Genomic DNA, 21,306 nt, shown 5'->3' on the forward strand with positions numbered 1-21,306 from the left:
AGGGTGTGAACGATTGTGAATTGTGAATACTCCTCATCTGACCTCACATGGTCTAGTGTTCAGCATCTCATTACATGACAGAGAAATGATCAGTCAGCCATTTTTAGTCCCTACAGTATTCTCTTTATTGATGTTGCCTGTCTTCCTGCCTGTCAGTCAATACCAGAGCATTGATGACTGCTCAGTGTGACATCTCTCTGCTGCCTGACTCCTTTAATTATGGCCATGACTCAGTCTCCTCTGTTTCTCCATCTCTCTATCACACTCACTCTCTCACTCTCACACTCACTCTCTCACTCTCACACTCACTCTCTCACTCTCACACTTACTCTCTCACTCTCACACTCACTCACTCACACACAACCTTCTTTGGATTGTTATTGGGTCTTACACAAAGACACCCAGTTCAATTTGTCCTCTTCCCAAGATTTCTCTGCCACTGTAAAGAAGTCTTTGACGTTTCTCTCTCCTCGGCTTTCAACTATCATCCATCACGGCGGAGTAATATTTGTGTCAGAACCGAGACTTATTATTTTCCTGCGAATTTTTTTCTCCCTCTGTAGTCTCTCTTTCATTTCCCCCTGGTCTAGTACCACTCGCAGAGGGACTACAAATACGGTGATTAAGGTTTACACACAGGCAAAAACGCACACGCCAGACACAGACACACACACACACACACACACACACACACACAAACACATAAATCAGTGTCTTTCTTCCTCGGCGTATTTAATAAGTTCCCCCTATATTTCCTTGGCGATGGTGTTTCTGTGTGAACGGATGCACTGTTCCACTGCAGGACTGAGTACGCCTGATAAGGGGCTTCCATCCCCTGGGCTCAGGGACTGTCAGGGCAGGTACAGACTTCACCGCATGGTTATCTCCCACACACACACAGATCTGTCATGTTGCCTAGTTACTTTACCTCTAGTTACACAGTATGTACATGGCTCCCTCAATAACCTCGTACCGTAACCTCCACTCTGTACTGCTACTCCCTGTTTGACACACACACACACACAAACACACACACACACGAGCGGCGCGGTGCTCAACCCGCGCAGTGCATTCCGATATCATTGGTTTTGAAGGTAGGGAGATGAATGCTTGTGGAGCGCGGCAGGTGGAAGACACAGAACGGTTCAAATAGCCCCAGTAATGACTCACACGGCCATTCATTCTAGTGCTCTACTTCTACCAAGGGGTTGGTTACTGTCGTGATGTATGAAGTCTCCCTACCGCCACACAGCTGCCACTGTCCTCGGGTTACTGGCTGGGCACAAGCAAACGTTAAATGGAATGGATTCAATTAAACCTGTTGACTCATGCTGTGAGTACGGCCCAGTCATCAACACGACGTCTGTGATGGTATATTTAGTCCATTACACTGAGCTACAACCTCTATAAAATGAACATTAAACGCATGACCAGGTGTAAGAGACCCTGTTATCATGTGACAGAGCACACAGACTAAAAGCAGTTACAGACCTGTTACTCAGGTCTGCTGAAGAGGAGAGGATGTCAGACGACTCTTTCTTTCTGTTACTCAGGTCTGCTGAGGAGGAGAGGATGTCAGACGACTCTTTCCTTCTGTTACTCAGGTCTGCTGAGGAGGAGAGGATGTCAGACGACTCTTTCTTTCTGTTAGTCAGGTCTGCTGAGGAGGAGAGGATGTCAGACGACTCTTTCCTTCTGTTAGTCAGGTCTGCTGAGGAGGAGAGGATGTCAGACGACTCTTTCCTTCTGTTAGTCAGGTCTGCTGAGGAGGAGAGGATGTCAGACGACTCTTTCCTTCTGTTAGTCAGGTCTGCTGAGGAGGAGAGGATGTCAGACAACTCTTTCCTTCTGTTACTCAGGTCTGCTGAGGAGGGGAGGGGTGAAGGCATGTGTGAGTCAGGATTGGGGTCAACAGTGATGTCTTATGGCCTTGAGATGAACAGATCTATAGGAGGAGTGGTAGTGATGAGTCCACACAGGGAAGGATGCAGTGATGCCTTGTAGTGGAGACACTTCAGCTCTGTGCTGCTGCCCCATAGACTGTTGTTCTCACCATCACCTGTCTCTGTGCTGCTGCCCCATAGACTGCTGTTCTCACCATCACCTGTCTTTGTGCTGCTGCCCCATAGACTGCTGTTCTCACCATCACCTGTCTCTGTGCTGCTGCCCCATAGACTGCTGTTCTCACCATCACCTGCCTCTGTGCTGCTGCCCCATAGACTGCTGTTCTCACCATCACCTGTCTCTGTGCTGCTGCCCCATAGACTTCTGTCTCACCATCACCTGTCTCTGTGCTGCTGCCCCATAGACTGCTGTTCTCACCATCACCTGCCTCTGTGCTGCTGCCCCATAGACTTCTGTCTCACCATCACCTGCCTTTGTGCTGCTGCCTCATATACTGCTGTTCTCACCATCACCTGTCTCTGTGCTGCTGCCCCATAGACTTCTGTCTCACCATCACCTGTCTCTGTGCTGCTGCCCCATAGACTGCTGTTCTCACCATCACCTGCCTCTGTGCTGCTGCCCCATAGACTTCTGTCTCACCATCACCTGCCTTTGTGCTGCTGCCTCATATACTGCTGTTCTCACCATCACCTGTCTCTGTGCTGCTGCCTCATATACTGCTGTTCTCACCATCACCTGTCTCTGTGCTGCTGCCTCATATACTGCTGTTCTCACCATCACCTGTCTCTGTGCTGCTGCCCCATAGACTGCTGTTCTCACCATCACCTGTCTCTGTGCTGCTGCCCCATAGACTGCTGTTCTCACCATCACCTGTCTTTGTGCTGCTGCCCCATAGACTGCTGTTCTCACCATCACCTGTCTCTGTGCTGCTGCCTCATATACTGCTGTTCTCACCATCACCTGTCTCTGTGCTGCTGCCTCATATACTGCTGTTCTCACCATCACCTGTCTCTGTGCTGCTGCCTCATATACTGCTGTTCTCACCATCACCTGTCTCTGTGCTGCTGCCCCATAGACTGCTGTTCTCACCATCACCTGCCTCTGTGCTGCTGCCTCATAGACTGCTGTTCTCACCATCACCTGTCTCTGTGCTGCTGCCCCATAGACTGCTGTTCTCACCATCACCTGCCTTTGTGCTGCTGCCCCATAGACTGCTGTTCTCACCATCACCTGCCTCTGTGCTGCTGCCCCATAGACTGCTGTTCTCACCATCACCTGCCTTTGTGCTGCTGCCTCATATACTACTGTTCTCACCATCACCTGTCTCTGTGCTGCTGCCCCATAGACTACTGTTCTCACCATCACCTGCCTCTGTGCTGCTGCCTCATAGACTGCTGTTCTCACCATCACCTGTCTCTGTGCTGCTGCCTCATATACTGCTGTTCTCACCATCACCTGTCTCTGTGCTGCTGCCTCATAGACTGCTGTTCTCACCATCACCTGTCTCTGTGCTGCTGCCCCATAGACTGCTGTTCTCACCATCACCTGTCTCTGTGCTGCTGCCTCATATACTGCTGTTCTCACCATCACCTGTCTCTGTGCTGCTGCCCCATAGACTGCTGTTCTCACCATCACCTGCCTCTGTGCTGCTGCCCCATAGACTGCTGTTCTCACCATCACCTGTCTCTGTGCTGCTGCCCCATATACTGCTGTTCTCACCATCACCTGTCTCTGTGCTGCTGCCTCATATACTGCTGTTCTCACCATCACCTGTCTCTGTGCTGCTGCCCCATAGACTGCTGTTCTCACCATCACCTGCCTCTGTGCTGCTGCCTCATAGACTGCTGTTCTCACCATCACCTGCCTCTGTGCTGCTGCCTCATAGACTGCTGTTCTCACCATCACCTGTTTCTGTGCTGCTGCCCCATAGACTGCTGTTCTCACCATCACCTGTCTCTGTGCTGCTGCCCCATAGACTGCTGTTCTCACCATCACCTGTCTCTGTGCTGCTGCCCCATAGACTGCTGTTCTCACCATCACCTGTCTCTGTGCTGCTGCCTCATAGACTGCTGTTCTCACCATCACCTGTCTCTGTGCTGCTGCCCCATAGACTGCTGTTCTCACCATCACCTGTCTCTGTGCTGTTGCCCCATAGACTGCTGTTCTCACCATCACCTGTCTCTGTGCTGCTGCCTCATATACTGCTGTTCTCACCATCACCTGTCTCTGTGCTGCTGCCTCATAGACTGCTGTTCTCACCATCACCTGTCTCTGTGCTGCTGCCTCATAGACTGCTGTTCTCACCATCACCTGTCTCTGTGCTGCTGCCCCATAGACTGCTGTTCTCACCATCACCTGTCTCTGTGCTGCTGCCCCATAGACTGCTGTTCTCACCATCACCTGTCTCTGTGCTGCTGCATCATAGACTGCTGTTCTCACCATCACCTGTCTCTGTGCTGCTGCCCCATAGACTGCTGTTCTCACCATCACCTGTCTCTGTGCTGCTGCCTCATATACTGCTGTTCTCACCATCACCTGTCCTGGATCAGATAGGGTGCATTCATATAATAGCTTTTTTGTCCCTCAGAATATGCAGTTAGGTCTTAAACTCCAGAGTGCTGCCAGTCAACTCACTAACAGTTATTTCTATTGTAGGCATATATCTGAGGAATGAGCAGACTGAGGAATGCTGAATTGAATGGAACGGAATATAATAGAATTTCACCTGTTGGAGACAGTGCAGGTGTTGTGTTGTGCAGGTTTTGCCCCAAGTGTCTGTGTCCTTAGTCTAGTTTTCACTCAACATCCAACAACCCTCTCCCATTTCCCTGTCCTGCACACGGAGGTGTAGCGTGTATTATTTATTGTCACTAAGCTGCTGATGGCACCTCCCCCCTCCATTCTCCTCCTGCCCCACACTGTGGCGTTTTGATAGTCCATATATTATTAATCTGATTGACTTCCCCTAATCGCCTCAAAAGTGCTGGAATGAATAACTAGAAAAATCTGCTAATTTGCATTCTGTCAGGGGAGTTTGTGGAGAACGTTCCGGAATGTCTTTACAGGTGGGGGAGGAGAGGAGAGTTTGGAGGGGGTTTAGCAGGGAAACCAGCTGTGGGTAGAGAAAGAGAGAGATATATATGTATGTACAGAGAGAGAACAGACAGACAGACACAAAGACTCCTTTTTTTCACTGGTTGAAATCAATGAGGCCGGGATATTCAACACTGCTTGAATGGCTTTTACGGTGGCCCATAAAAAAGCCCGTTGAAAAGTGTATATATATGGCATGGGATGATTTCTCTGTGGGTGAAATTGGATTAGCCCTACTGTAAAACCCAAAGTGTTTCAGCCATTCTGTAGAAGGGCACTGAGTTCCTCTCGTCTGTCCCAGCCCACAGCATTAAATGAAGGGAGGAGGAAAAACATAATTACATTGGTGAAAGTGGTCATGGTGAGCACCTTTAAAATGATCCAATTAGAGTTTGTGCAGAGCTGGCAGTCCCGTTGTGGAAGGCTGGATGGGTTATTGGTGACAGAGAGAGAGAGATCGAGAGAGGGGGAGATAGTTAGAGAGACAGACAGAGGGGGAAAGAGAGAGAGACAGAGAGGGGACAGAGAGAGAGAGAGGGAGAGAGAGAGAGTGACAGTCAAGCGAGAGAGAGGGAGTAAAAGAGAGAGGGAGGGCGAGAGATGGTGGTCCTCAGATGGATGTGCTATGGATGTGGCTGGGCTGTTAGAGAGAGAGGGGCCTCAGGCGGGAAGGGCCTCGGAGCGGGACAGTAATTGGATCCAGTATGAATGGAAAATGATGAAGGAAAGAGGAAATACCATGAGTGAGAGGACAGGAGAGAGGGGGATGGGACAGCCAGAGAGGGAGGGAAAGGGAGGGAGGGACAGAAAAGCATGCTGCCATGAGAGGACGTGACATAGAGAGAGATAGTAGGAAGCAGAGGGGAGGTGAGATGGAGGGGCCGGGGGGAGGAAGAGGAAGAGGAAGTTGAAAAGAGAATGGGAAGGTAAAGTGGGAAAAAGAGAACACTCTAGAGAAGGGGTATGTCACCTAGGGTCCTTAATATCTCAATCTTTTTATGAATATCGCTAGCAACAGAATAAACACATTTTCAATGATTTAGCTGCAGTATTTAAGAGGAGTATATCTTTATAATGATGTCAACTGTATTCCTCTACTCCTAACATTGAGCTAATTACACTCACTGGAGTGTCTGTCACAGGCTTTGAAAAGGCACACACGACTACCAGACGCGGCAAGTGCTGCTGGTAAGCTTTCTTGACTTGGATATACATTTTTGTCAACACATGACTTACCTTTGTTTAATCAGCTTAACAGCTGCTATTAGGGAAAATGTGTTTGGAGTTAACTGTATAACTAATAGGCTATGTTAGAGTTTACACTTCCACTTCCAATTATATTGTGGGGAGGTCAAAATAATGGAAAACTATTTTAATTTTACCTTTGTTTAACTAGGCAAGTCAGTAAAGAACAAATTCTTATTTTCAATGACGGCCTAGGAACAGTGGCTTAACTGCCTTGTTCAGGAGCAGAACGACAGATGTTTACCTTGTCAGCTCGGGGACATTGGTCTTGCAACCTTTCGGTTACTAGTCCAAAACTCTAACCACTAGGCTACCTACCAAATTTATTCATTTCAAAAAGTTGATTACTTCTCCTTGCCACCTTAATTTACCTAATGATTAGACAAGACGTGAAAAGGTTAAAGACCCCTGCTTTAGAGAAAACAGTGTCCCTCAGATGTGTTTGGATGTGATTTCTTCATAAGCTTTCAAATGTTGCTCATACAGTACGTACAGTAGCCTTCTGCTTTATACTGCATGTCCACGGATGTTTTGTTGATGTGTGTTTAAACAGGAACAGCGTCAGTAATTGACTTTCCTGATTCGCTGGCAACAATATGGTGATGAATTAATGACTTTAACCAATCAGAGACACAAAACTCATCAGATATTGGTTCAGTAGAAAAGCCAAGCACCCATTTACATAGACATTGTATTCCCTGTTTATCTATTAAGTCACGTTTAAAGTTATGCGTGTTAAAGAGAACGGAAGGGAAAGGAAAATAGCCTTGTGCGATAGAGAGTGTAATTCACACGAGAGACGTTGTTACACTATCAGTGAATATATGCAGTGTATAGAAACGTGTCCCTCATTCATCTCTCGTTTCCATCTGACTGTCTGTGCTTATGCTCCCCCCACACACACACTCACACACACACACACACACACACACACACACACACACACACACACACACACACACACACACACACACAAACACAAACACACACACACACACACACCACCTTCTTCTCTGTAAATATGTATTTCATTTTCATGATTATTTATATAAAACGTTTTCCTCAAGCCATTATTTACTCCACACAGCAAGTTGGTGAGTACATTTCCAGAACACATTTTGTGCCGCGAGCGAGAAGTAGGAGAGCTGCGAGGGAAGAAAAATGTCATGAATAATGCATAAAATGTCTTTATTATTTATGATTTTCCTATTAACTTGAGTATCATTTGGAGAACTGGTGACAAAGTTTGGGGTCAGTTACTCTTCGTTGTTTCACGTCATGTAGCCTGGTTTCATTTCAGATGATAGGATCCATTACATCACACTGACATTTGAGTCATTTAGCAGACGCTCTCATCCAGAGTGACTTACAGTTAGGGCATTCAACTTCAGGTAGCTAGTAGGGACAACCACATATCACAGTCAAGGTACGTCAAACTTTCCTCAATAAAGCAGCTATCAGAAAAATCTGTGTTTTTGCATAAATGTATTCTCAGTATGCTACTGTTGTGGTGTATAGCAGTGTATGTTGAGATCTAAATGTCACATACTTGTATACCTTATTCATCCCAAGTACCGTTTGAAATCATCACCAAGAATGCCGTCTTTCAAGTTGTGTGTGTTGCTCATGTAACAGTGTTGCTTCTGTCCCTCTCCTTGCCCCAACCTGGGCTCAAACCAGGGACCCGCTGAACACATCGCCAACCGCCATCCGTCACCCAAAAAGCATTGTTACCTAACTATCTGCTAACTAGCTAGCCATTTCACACCGGTTACACTCATGTATAAACTCCAGTCACACAACGGAGGTGGTATGCAATGAATGGCTTTTCCCTCTCTGAAGTGATCCTGTATACACCTCTGATAGTCTGTGGTTGCTATGCTGGAGCTACAGGAGAGGGCTTCAGGGAAAACCCTGTATCTCTACCTCTCCACTCCACCACTCTCCTCTCGTTGTGTGTGTGGGTGTGTGTGGGTGTGTCACCACGCTCCTCTCTAATTGGAGCAGCCGTTAAACAGATGTCAGAGAACGACAGGGAACACGTCTCATTGTAAAGGAATGCCATGTATGTTGTTAAACCCCTCCCCCTCTAGATTACTGACCTGCCACATCTCCCACTACTAGTATGATGTGAATTCCCCCTCTAGATTACTGACCTGCCACATCTCCCACTACTAGTATGATGTGAATTCCCCCTCTAGATTACTGACCTGCCACATCTCCCACTACTAGTATGATGTGAATTCCCCCTCTAGATTACTGACCTGCCACATCTCTCACTACTAGTATGATGTGAATTCCCCCTCTAGATTACTGACCTGCCACATCTCCCACTACTAGTATGATGTGAATTCCCCCTCTAGATTACTGACCTGCCACATCTCTCACTACAAGTATGATGTATTCCCCCTCTAGATTACTGACCTGCCACATCTCTCACTACAAGTATGATGTGAATTCCCCCTCTAGATTACTGACCTGCCACATCTCCCACTACTAGTATGATGTGAATTCCCCCTCTAGATTACTGACCTGCCACATCTCCCACTACAAGTATGATGTGAATTCCCCCTCTAGATTACTGACCTGCCACATCTCTCACTACAAGTATGATGTGAATTCCCCCTCTAGATTACTGACCTGCCACATCTCCCACTACTAGTATGATGTGAATTCCCCCTCTAGATTACTGACCTGCCACATCTCCCACCATTATTTACACCTCTGACCCAACACGGTAATGGGTTCAAATCCCAAGCAGGACTCAAGAGACTCTAACGCTTCAATCCAAACTGACAAAACGGCTCCCAGGACAGTAGGGCAAATAAACGACCTGGGTGAAACCACTTCAGATAGCAATGGAACAATCCAGAGTTCGGCCATGGCACCAAATAGGGTCAATATGGTATGTGGACCTGTTGTCTGCTAGTATGGCCGCCCTAAGCTTCAGGCCTAACTGGCTGTGATAGGGTGTTATAACTGAATCAGAGTAGGCAGGCAGGTAGACAGCCATGGAGACAGGCAGGCAGGCGTCCCTGACAAACAGATTGTGTCATTGGGTGGTAATGTGGTCTCTGGCCGGGATAGGGACATCTCTGGCTGCAGTGTGAGGATTAAGCTGACAGCAGCACTTTCACATCCACCATCAGTCCCACTGTGTCTGGGCTGCACAGAGACACAGGCACACACGCAAACACATACACACACACACACCCCGGGGCCACACATCCAAATGGATGACATCAGCTCGCCCCTAATCTCTGTGTGCGTGTGTGTGTGTGTGTATGTGTGTGTGTGTCTTTCTCTCCATCCCTCTCTTTCTCTCTCTCTCTCCATCTATCTCCCTCCCTCTCTCTCTCCAAACCTGCCTGGGTTGGGCTGTGTGTGTATGACGAGGCTCCTGTCGTCCATGGATACACAGTGAAACAGCTGTGAGGGGAAAGAAAGCGTTGTCTTTTCTCTTGTTTTTGGATCTCTGCAGATTAAAGGGACTGGTTTGAGTGGATGCCTAGCGCCTCCAAGAACCTGTATTTGCTGTCAAGTGTCTCCAGGTTGCAGAATTACTGTGTCACACTGTAACACCAAAAGTGACTGAAGGGATGTCTGAAATGTGATGAAAGAGTACAGAACCCTGGGAAGGAGGAGAGGAGGAGAATACATGTTCTGAGTGTCAGCCTGTTCCACAAGGACACAGACACCATGATCAAGTCTTTCTTTGGGGGTAGGTACTACCATGATCAAGTCTTTCTTTAGGGGTAGGTACTACCATGATCAAGTCTTTCTTTAGGGGTAGGTACTACCATGATCAAGTCTTTCTTTAGGGGTATGTACTGTACAGGCAATGTACACGGTGGAATGTGGAATATAACATTTCCATGTCAGAAAACTATTACTTTTACAGAAAGTTGGCTATATGATGGTGCTGTATTGTGAAATATTTGCTCAACATTGTTTGGCTTGTTTAGTTACAAGGAATGTTGTTTGTACTGTAGACAGTTACTTGAGGGAGTTTGGTATCAGACTTAAGATTCCTCCAAAACACTGACGATGAAGCACACTAAGTACTGGAGAAGCCTCTGATGACAAGCTGGATGAATAACCAATCTGTCACTGTCAACATCTCCAGGTTGCTTCATCACTCACGTCTCTGTTTGACTGCTGCCTGAGTGGGGCTGGCTCCCCAGATTCCCAGGCACAGCTAGAGGGACTAGGGAAACTTCACTTCCACTCTTCTTGGCTTCAGTAGTGTTAGCAGGATCTTTCAGTGAGAGATCTGAATGTGGTGTGTTCTGGGACTTCCCGGACTCAGATTAAGCCTTTTTTACTGGACTTAAAATAACTTTCAATTTAGTTTTTCTGGTAGAGGACGGACAATCCTATTGGTGTCAGTGTTATCTCTGCAGCTAACACATTGCTGTCTGTATCAAACACAAACCCCAGTGTACCTGAGTCCTCTCTACTATGTCCTTGGTCTTACATCTCAGTGGCAAGAGACTGATATATGACCGCAAGTGAAAGAGCTTCCACTCTCACTAATTTAATAGAATGTAATGGCTTCAGACATTCCAACAGGATGCTGCTATGCAGACCATTACAGACCATTACAATAGCATGGCTATGGACTGAGTCCCAGGTTGGAGATGGACATGTGGATGGCTTGTACTGCAACACCCTTCCACTCAAAGAATATCTCAATGGTCAGATAACTGGCAACAAATGTATCAATGGATGTCTTGCAGCTACTCTTAAAGGGAACATACTGTAATGTACATACTGTCATTTGTCTTACATTGTAAATATCACGTCCATGACAATGCTAGGTAGTAATAGTGTTCCTGTGTGATGGTACAATGCTAGGTAGTATTAGTGTTCCTGTGTGATGGTACAATGCTAGGTAGTATTAGTGTTCCTGTGTGATGGTACAATGCTAGGTAGTAATAGTGTTCCTGTGTGATGGTACAATGCTAGGTAGTAATAGTGTTCCTGTGTGATGGTACAATGCTAGGTAGTAATAGTGTTCCTGTGTGATGGTACAATGCTAGGTAGTAATAGTGTTCCTGTGTGATGGTACAATGCTAGGTAGTAATAGTGTTCCTGTGTGATGGTACAATGCTAGGTAGTATTAGTGTTCCTGTGTGATGGTACAATGCTAGGTAGTAATAGTGTTCCTGTGTGATGGTACAATGCTAGGTAGTAATAGTGTTCCTGTGTGATGGTACAATGCTAGGTAGTAATAGTGTTCCTGTGTGACGGTATAATGCTAGGTAATAATAGTGTTCCTATGTGATTGTACAATGCGAGGTAGTATTAGTGTTCCTGTGTGATGGTACAATGCTAGGTAGTATTAGTGTTCCTATGTGATGGTACAATGCTAGGTATTAGTGGTCCTGTGTGATGGTACAATGCGAGGTAGTAATAGTGTTCCTGTGTGATGGTACAATGCTAGGTATTAGTGGTCCTGTGTGATGGTACAATGCTAGGTAATAATAGTGTTCCTGTGTGACGGTATAATGCTAGGTAATAATAGTGTTCCTATGTGATGGTACAATGCTAGGTAGTATTAGTGTTCCTGTGTGATGGTACAATGCTAGGTAGTAATAGTGTTCCTGTGTGATGGTACAATGCTAGGTAGTAATAGTGTTCCTGTGTGATGGTACAATGCTAGGTAGTAATAGTGTTCCTGTGTGATGGTACAATGCTAGGTAGTAATAGTGTTCCTGTGTGATGGTACAATGCTAGGTAGTAATAGTGTTCCTGTGTGATGGTACAATGCTAGGTAGTAATAGTGTTCCTGTGTGACGGTATAATGCTAGGTAATAATAGTGTTCCTATGTGATGGTACAATGCTAGGTAGTAATAGTGTTCCTGTGTGATGGTACAATGCTAGGTAGTAATAGTGTTCCTATGTGATGGTACAATGCTAGGTAGTAATAGTGTTCCTGTGTGATGGTACAATGCTAGGTAGTAATAGTGTTCCTGTGTGATGGTACAATGCTAGGTAGTAATAGTGTTCCTGTGTGATGGTACAATGCTAGGTAGTATTAGTGTTCCTGTGTGATGGTACAATGCTAGGTAGTAATAGTGTTCCTGTGTGATGGTATAATGCTAGGTAGTAATAGTGTTCCTGTGTGATGGTACAATGCTCGGTAGTATTAGTGTTCCTGTGTGATGGTACAATGCTAGGTAGTAATAGTGTTCCTGTGTGATGGTACAATGCTAGGTAGTAATAGTGTTCCTGTGTGATGGTACAATGCTAGGTAGTAATAGTGTTCCTGTGTGATGGTACAATGCTAGGTAGTAATAGTGTTCCTGTGTGATGGTACAATGCTAGGTAGTAATAGTGTTCCTGTGTGATGGTACAATGCTAGGTAGTAATAGTGTTCCTGTGTGAATGTACAATGCTAGGTAGTAATAGTGTTCCTATGTGATGGTATAATGCTAGGTATTAGTGGTCCTGTGTGATGGTACAATGCTAGGTAGTAATAGTGTTCCTGTGTGATGGTACAATGCTAGGTAGTAATAGTGTTCCTGTGTGATGGTACAATGCTAGGTAGTAATAGTGTTCCTGTGTGATGGTACAATGCTAGGTAGTATTAGTGTTCCTGTGTGATGGTACAATGCTAGGTAGTAATAGTGTTCCTGTGTGATGGTACAATGCTAGGTAGTAATAGTGTTCCTGTGTGAATGTACAATGCTAGGTAGTAATAGTGTTCCTGTGTGATGGTATAATGCTAGGTAGTAATAGTGTTCCTGTGTGATGGTACAATGCTAGGTAGTAATAGTGTTCCTATGTGATGGTATAATGCTAGGTAGTAATAGTGTTCCTGTGTGATGGTACAATGCTAGGTAGTAATAGTGTTCCTGTGTGATGGTACAATGTTAGGTAGTAATAGTGTTCCTGTGTGATGGTACAATGCTAGGTAGTAATAGTGTTCCGGTGTGTATGATTTAGTTATGAGTGAATCTGAGCTGGCAGATTCATACCTCTGGCCCTGAGGGTTTTACAGCCTTCAGTGCGATGATCCAGTCAGTGCTCCCTCTCAATCTCCATCTTTCTGTCTCTCTCTCTCTCTATTTCTTTCTGTCTCTCTCCCTCTCTTTCCTTCCTCCTCAACCTCTTTTTCTCGCTCCCTCTGCTTGCTCCATCTCTCTCTCTCTCTCCTTCTCGATCTCTTTCCTTCCTCTCTCTCGCTTTCTCTCCCTTCCTTACTCTCTCTTATTCCATCTCTGTCTGTCTCTCTCTCTCTCACGAGGTCTCTGAGAGGTCAGTCATCGATAACTCCAGGCCACGTCACAAGGCCGTCCACCAGCACCTCCAGGAGGGCCAATCTATTAATGCAATTCTGGATAGGGGGGTGCTCCCTTTGCTGTTTCCTGAAGTCCACGATCATCTCTTTTGTTTTGCTGACATTGAGAGGGTATTTTCCTGACAGCACACTCCGAAGGCCCTCACCTCCTCCCTGTAGGCTGTCTCGTCGTCGTTGTTGGTAAACAGGCCTACCACTGTAGTGTCGTATGCAAACTTGATGATTGAGTTGGCGGTGTGCATGGCCACGCAGTCATGGGTGAACAGGGAGTACAGGAGAGGGCTGAGAACGCACCCTTGTGGGTGAGAGAGGGAGAGAGAGAGAGAGAGAGAGAGAATCAAGGACAATAACCACCCGAGCCACGGCCTGTTCACCCACTACCATCCAGAAGACGAGGTCAGTACAGGTGCATGAAAGCTGGGACAGAAAGATTGAAAAATAGCTTCTATCTCAAGGCCATTGTTAAACAGACACCACAAGCACAGAGAGGTGGCTGCCTACCTACAGACTTGATATCATTAGCCACTTTAATAAAGTTTACATATCTCGCATTACTCATCTCATATGTATATACTGTATACTGTATACTTTACGATCTATTCTTTACTATCTATTGCGTCTTAGCCGCTCTGTCACTGCTCATCCATATATTTTATACTTATATATTCTCATCCCATTCCTTTACTAGATTGTGTGTATTAGTTTTTTTTGTGGAATTTGTTAGATATTAGGTTTTGTTGTGGAATTATTAAATACGACCTGTTAGATACTGATGCTCTAGAAGGATAAGCCATTCGCTACACTCGCAATTTCATCTGCCAACCATGTGTATCTGTCCAATGATTTGATTTGATCTCAATCTCTCTCTTTGTCTCTCTCTCTTTGTCTCTCTCTCTCTCTTTGTCTCTCTCTCTTTGTCTCTCGCTCTCTCTTTGTCTCTCTCTCTCTCTCTTTCTTTGTCTCTCTCTCTTTGTCTCTCTCTCGTTGTCTCTCTCTCTCTTTCTTTGTCTCTCTCTTTCTCTCTCTTTCTCTCTCTCTCTCTTTGTCTCTCTCTCTTTCTCTCTCTCTCTTTCTCTCTCTCTTTCTCTCTCTCTTTGTCTCTCTCTCTTTGTCTCTCTCTCTCTCTCTTTGTCTCTCTCTTTCTCTCTCTTTGTCTCTCTCTTTCTCTCTCTCTCTCTTTGTCTCTCCCTCTCTTAGTTCAATGAAGGTTTATTAAAGTGTATCAGACATCTAATCAGGTTGATTAAGGCAGCCGTCTATGACAACAGTGACTAAGCACATCCACGGCTAAGTGGCCATGCGTTGCCACCGCCACCAATGGACAGAAAGTGCGGGCGAAAGCAGCTTTTCGTCAGTGCCCTCGTTCATCCCTCTCCACCCCCCGTTCAGCCCTCTCCACCTCCCGTGGCGGCCGGACAGCACTGAATGGCACCGAAATCCATCCCACTAATTCCCAGGCATTAGAAAGGCCGGCCATTTCCTAATTGGCTAACGGGTTAGATTAGGATCTGGACAATGGGGCATGTTGACGCCATCTCTCGCTGTCATAACAGGGGGATTAGGGAAGTGAATAGAGGGGGCAACTGAGCACCTCCGGCCAGAGGGCCCCAGATGGCCCCAGAGGGACCACAGAACAGGCCTGACAGACACACTGTCACAACACACTGGGCCTAGTGGGGCTTTACCCAGCCAACCAGAAGCTGATTCAATCACCAGCTCCTGCCCACACAGTCCCCCTATCCCGCCCCCTTCAATGCACTGCAGCCCATTGACACACACACTGGGTCTGACTACGGCAGGCAGTGGAGCTGGAGATTTCAATTTGACACGGAACAGTTTCTCCCAGAAGTGGCTTGCTAAGTGAAACTCAAAGCTGTTTTGAAACTAGCTGCATGTTGTTTGTCAAGGACAGAGTACAACAAGTATATGAGATTCAGAGTTCAAGAGGTCAAGCCTGTCTCTGTGTGTCTGTATCTCAGTAAGCTAGGTCTTCGACTAGCTGTGAAAGCAATAGCCAATGCTGCTGGCATCATATGGTCTTTTAATGCAGTCTGAAGGCTAGCATATGTGTAAGGAGAGGAGAAGGTAAGCAGGGTGGACAGAGGTACAGCCTCAAGTCTTCTTCTGCAGTCTGTCACATCACGTTGGCTAGTTCTAAAACCACACTGACTGTAATAGCTGGTCTCCAAGATGGAGGGAGGGAGGGAGAGGGAGAGAGGTCAGACTGAGAGGGGTCAGGGATGTGCTATAACGATGCTTTGAAAGGGTCTTCTGGTCCTGTGGTGTCTTTCTCACTCTCCTCTGATTGATGGATGGCTGGAGACCTATGATGTGACATGTGGTCCAGATAGGCAGTGTCCCTCTAAGCTGTACACACTCTCTACACACTTAGAGAAGGGGATATTTCTTCCTGTGCTTTTCTGTCTCTTGCCATAGTAGCTGTGGAGTTTCAGGCTTGATCATTAGTGCTTGAGGGTTGATATAGTATCTTGGGAGAGAGATTGAAGTCTGGGCGTAGTATATCTTACTATTTCTCTCCAAAGCCTGGGGATATGCACTCACTGAACCAGACCTCTGTTGCGCCTCCATCCCAGCAGTGTTTGAAGTTGGAGCCAATATTTCCACTTGCAGATGGTCTGACACACTCATTTAACACACTTGGGCTGCGATGTAATGCATTTCTTTTGACCGGAGCCCTATGGGCCCAGTGGGCCTGGGTCAAAAGTAGTGCACTATATAGGGAATAGGGCCCTGGTCAAAAGTAGTGCCCTATATAGGGAATAGGGCCCTGGTAAAAAGTAGTGCACTATATAGGGAATAGGGTACCATTTGGGACACACACACATGGATTCACATAGTTGCGATCTAGTTACCAATGCCTCTGCCAATCAGCGATGTTAAACAGTGTAGATATACTTAAGGGTCATGCTAATGCATGACATATGAAGCGCAATGCGCAGATGGCTGCCCTTCTGGCTGGGTACATTTATTCCACTGAAGTTCATTGTTGAATGGGTTTGGATTTAAAACAATGCAGGCTAGATGCCCTGACCCGGGATCCATTACTGGACCATGGTACTAAGCTGGATGTGTTAAGAGCTGATCTATTGGCCCCTGGCTATGAAACCCTATGGATGTATATAACTGTAGTGTAGGAAGAGAGCCATGGGAGAGATGGGAGCGTAGTAGAGGCCTGGCTGGCAGGCAGCTCTACTGCCCACGCTGCAGCTCTAGTCTACTCCGTGAGACATGCTTCATCTCCACGCCTTCTCCTCACAGACCCTTCACACTCACTCTCTCTCTCTCCCTCTCTCCTTGCTCAGCGGAGAGGAATAAATGTTCAGACTTCATTATTGTTTTCTCTCTCGCTTTCTCTCCCTTATTCTCTCATCCCCTACTCCCCTCTCCGCTCCCTGGGAGTTCCATGGAACATTTTGTACGTGGAAAGACGACAGCCGCTTCTGAGTCATTACAGCGTCGTACCGCGGGACAAATAGCTGGGTATCCGCCACAGTTATCTCTGGTAATCTGTTTGTGTTATTCTCGGCTTTGTTTGCAGATTGCTCCAGTGAAAATCCTGGCTTCCCCTCTGATGAATCGTCTGTGTTCTCTCTCTCGCTCTCTCTCCATCTCTTCCCATCTCTCTCTCTCTCTCTCTCTCCTTGCTTCACCTCCCACCAAACAGGAGATTAATAAGTAGGATGTTTGTTGAACATGAAAAAGCATTTCCTACACAATACACAGCTTTAGTGTAAATTATCAGCAGGTGCGCAAATTCCATTGGGAACAGCCTTGAGAATACCCAAAGTCACCTACAGTATGTCAGCTTGATTTATTAAGTATGTGGCCCTAACATATTGTAAATGTATACCAATGGGGCTTTTATAAATATAGGCTTCTTAGATCAGTCACTAGGGAAGAAGAAGAACCTGTAGTCTATCGAGGATGTGTTACCGCATATGCGAGTGTTTACTCCATGCTAAGTGGTGATTTCTACATGTCAAACCATAGGGGCCGGTGTGTAGGAGCCGTTTTGGCCTGTTTATATGTCATTGTATATGCTGTCTGTCAATGGTTATTTTAACTTGTTTGTCCACTAGAGGGCACTATATGTTGGGGTCAAGGTTCACTGGTCACATGTAGCACAGGTGACCAGGAAGGGTTGGCGGAGACGGAAGAGGAGAGGGCATACAATTCTTACCTTATCACAGAGCACGCTCATAGATATGCTAATATTTGTATTGGATCTATAAAATGGGGACGAAAAGAGTTACGGTTAGAAAGCAATTTCTGTGGACGTGTTATGGACATCTCTCTGCTGTGCCAGTGGCTTTTTATAGAGAATCATCACTACAAATGTCTCTCTTCAACCAGCTTGGATGGTACACTAATGTCAAATCTAACAGATGAACCAGTACTCTGAAAGTACAGAAAACCACTTTCATGCCTTACAGGTTGCTCCTCTTAGAACGTGTCGCCACAAAAAAGTCCCCACTGGAAGACCGTGCTAATTCTACAGTAGTTCCGTGACATCAAAGGTTCCCTTTGAAGTCTTGTGCTGTGTGTCGGCCGTTCTGTAGCGCTGTCGGGAGATGTAATCTGTTATCGTTACGCAGGCACTGGAAGTGTCATAGTGTATCTCACACATAGATACACACACACACACACGCACACACATCAACATGGCTCAGATGTGCCATCCTCACGCCCCTAGACCAGCCCCCTCCCACTCCTCTCTCAACCCTCACCTACAACTCTCTGCCTGGTGTGTTTTCATGTGGAGCACCCTGGGTTGATATTGATGCTGAACTCTTGAGAGACTTTTGGTTTCCGTTGCATGGTATCTGTTGAAATCTCCAGCGGTTTGCTTTTCCCATCTAAGGACAGATTCTTCAGCATTGAGCTTTAAGACAACGTTGGCAAGGGTTTTAATGAGTCATTTTCTTTTCTTTATGTTATTTCACGCTTGGACTCCCTGTCAGCAGCGTTGAGAGATAGGGTGGCGAAGTCCAAAATTGACTTACTGAAGAAAAGCACAGAGTATCTCACAGCTCTCGTGACTGTCACGACAGAATGGCTTGGAGTCATTCAATTTGCACCAATCCAGCACCTCCCGTCACCGCTGTTACATCATAATGATATGTGACAGGCGATAAGAGCTTGTGGCACCAGACTAAGTTGGCAGTCATGGCTGCATCATCTTGTGACATGGTGTCGCAGACACATGAACTGTCTGACTCAACAGACACCTGAACTGTCTGACTCAACAGACACCTGAACTGTCTGACTCAACAGACACATGAACTGTCTGACTCAACAGACACATGAACTGTCTGACTCAACAGACACATGAACTGTCTGACTCAACAGACACATGAACTGTCTGACTCAACAGACACCTGAACTGTCTGACTCAACAGACACATGAACTGTCTGACTCAACAGACACATGAACTGTCTGACTCAACAGACACATGAACTGTCTGACTCAACAGACACATGAACTGTCTGACTCAACAGACACATGAACTGTCTGACTCAACAGACACATGAACTGTCTGACTCAACAGACACATGAACTGTCTGACTCAACAGACACCTGTACTGTCTGACTCAACAGACACCTGAACTGTCTGACGCAACAGACACATGAACTGTCTGACTCAACAGACACATGAACTGTCTGACTCAACAGACACATGAACTGTCTGACTCAACAGACACATGAACTGTCTGACTCAACAGACACACACTCACTTACCCTCGCTAGCCTCGTGGGTGCAGTTCTAGCCTCTATCGGAATCTAGGTATTTTCGAGGAATGGGTTAATGGAACTGGTATTGAGTAAAGCAGGAATTCAATCTGCCTTTTGGGGCAGAGGCTGCCATATGCCAGACTCTACAATATCAAAGGCTGCCATATGCCAGACTCTACAATATCAAAGGCTGCCATATGCCAGACTCTACAATATCAAAGGCTGCCATATGCCAGACTCTACAGTATCAAAGGCTGCCATATGCCAGACTCTACAGTATCAAAGGCTGCCATATGCCAGACTCTACAGTATCAAAGGCTGCCATATGCCAGACTCTACAGTATCAAAGGCTGCCATATGCCAGACTCTACAATATCAAAGGCTACCATATGCCAGACTCTACAATATCAAAGGCTGCCATAGGCCAGGCTCTACAATATCAAAGGCTGCCATATGCCAGACTCTACAATATCAAAGGCTGCCATATGCCAGACTCTACAATATCAAAGGCTGCCATATGCCAGACTCTACAATATCAAAGGCTGCCATAGGCCAGGCTCTTCCAGCACCAAATGCTGCCATATGCCCGACTTCACAGTATCAAAGGCTACCATATGCCAGACTCTACAGTATCAAAGGCTGCCATAGGCCAGGCTCTTCCAGCACCAAAGGCTGCCATATGCCAGACTCTACAGTAGCAAAGGCTGCCATAGGCCAGGCTCTTCCAGCACCAAAGGCTGCCATATGCCAGACTCTACAGTATCAAAGGCTGCCATAGGCCAGGCTCTTCCAGCACCAAAGGCTGCCATATGCCAGACTATACAGTATCAAAGGCTGCCATAATCCAGGCTCTTCCAGCACCAAAGGCTGCCATAGGCCAGGCTTTTCTAGCACCAAAGACAGCCATAGGCCAGGCTCTTCCAGCACCAAAGGCTGCCATAGGCCAGGCTTTTACAGCACCAAAGGCTGCCATAGGCCCTTCCAGCACCAAAGGCTGCCATAGGCCAGGCTTTTACAGCAGTGTTAGCACGGATGTGGGAATAAGCTGTTTAACACCTCAAGGATGGAGTACATTGGAGCTATCACAGCCAGCATCAATTAGCCTATCCTCTGGGACTCAAACAGGCTAATTAGCACAATGCACTAGCAGGAGCATTTAGGAACTAATTTATACCTTGATATACCTTTAGCATCATATCCTCCACAACACAACACTGACTGGAAATTACAGCTGTCTCAAACATGCACTATGCTTAGGAGAGAGAGTTTGTAAAACCTGTCATTTACATTTACATTTTGGGATTTTTGGATCATTTATCAGACCCTCTTATCCAGAGTGACTTTAGAAATTAAGTACCCTTGCTCAAGGGCACATCAGCTTTTTCACCTAGCTCTGAGATTCTTTAAAAAAAAACATTTACCCCTTTTTCGTGGTATCCAATTGGTAGTTACAGTCTTGTCTCATCGCTGCAACTCCCGTACGGACTCGGGAGAGGCGAAGGTCAAGAGCCGTGCGTCCTCTGAAACACAACCCAACCAAGCAGCACTGCTTCTTGCCCACTTAACCCGGAAGCCAGTCGCACCAATGTGTTGGAGGAAACACCGTGCACCTGGCGACCGTGTCAGCGTGCACTGCGCCTGGCCCGCCACAGGAGTCACTAGTGCGCGATGGGACAAGGACCTCCCTGCCAGCTAAACCCTCCCCTAACCCGAACGACGCTGGGCCAATTGTGCGCCGTCCCATGGGTCTCCCGGTCGCGGCCGGCTGCGACAGAGCCTGGACTCGAACCCAGAATTTCTAGTGGCACAGCTAGCACTGCAATGCAGTGCCTTAGACCACTGCGCCACTCGGGAGGCTCTGGCTCTGAGATTCTAACCAGCGACCTTTCGTTTACTGGCCCAATGCTCTTAATCGACTGGCAAATGTGGCGAGAACTAGCCACTTATGCTAACATGATTGAAAGGGTGCCACTGTTAGCATTTAGCAGGCTAGCGTTCTCG

General features: G+C 46.5%; 1 protein-coding gene across 10 annotated transcripts in view; it reads left to right on the forward strand.

The window, feature by feature from the left end:
- LOC129838228 (membrane-associated guanylate kinase, WW and PDZ domain-containing protein 2-like) overlaps window positions 1-21,306 on the forward strand; it is a 316,505-nt gene that overhangs the window by 193,087 nt on the left and 102,112 nt on the right. The gene's annotated exons all lie outside the window — the stretch shown is intronic.

This window comes from Salvelinus fontinalis, chromosome 39 (assembly GCF_029448725.1).
Source record: "Salvelinus fontinalis isolate EN_2023a chromosome 39, ASM2944872v1, whole genome shotgun sequence".
NCBI lineage: Eukaryota > Metazoa > Chordata > Actinopteri > Salmoniformes > Salmonidae > Salvelinus > Salvelinus fontinalis.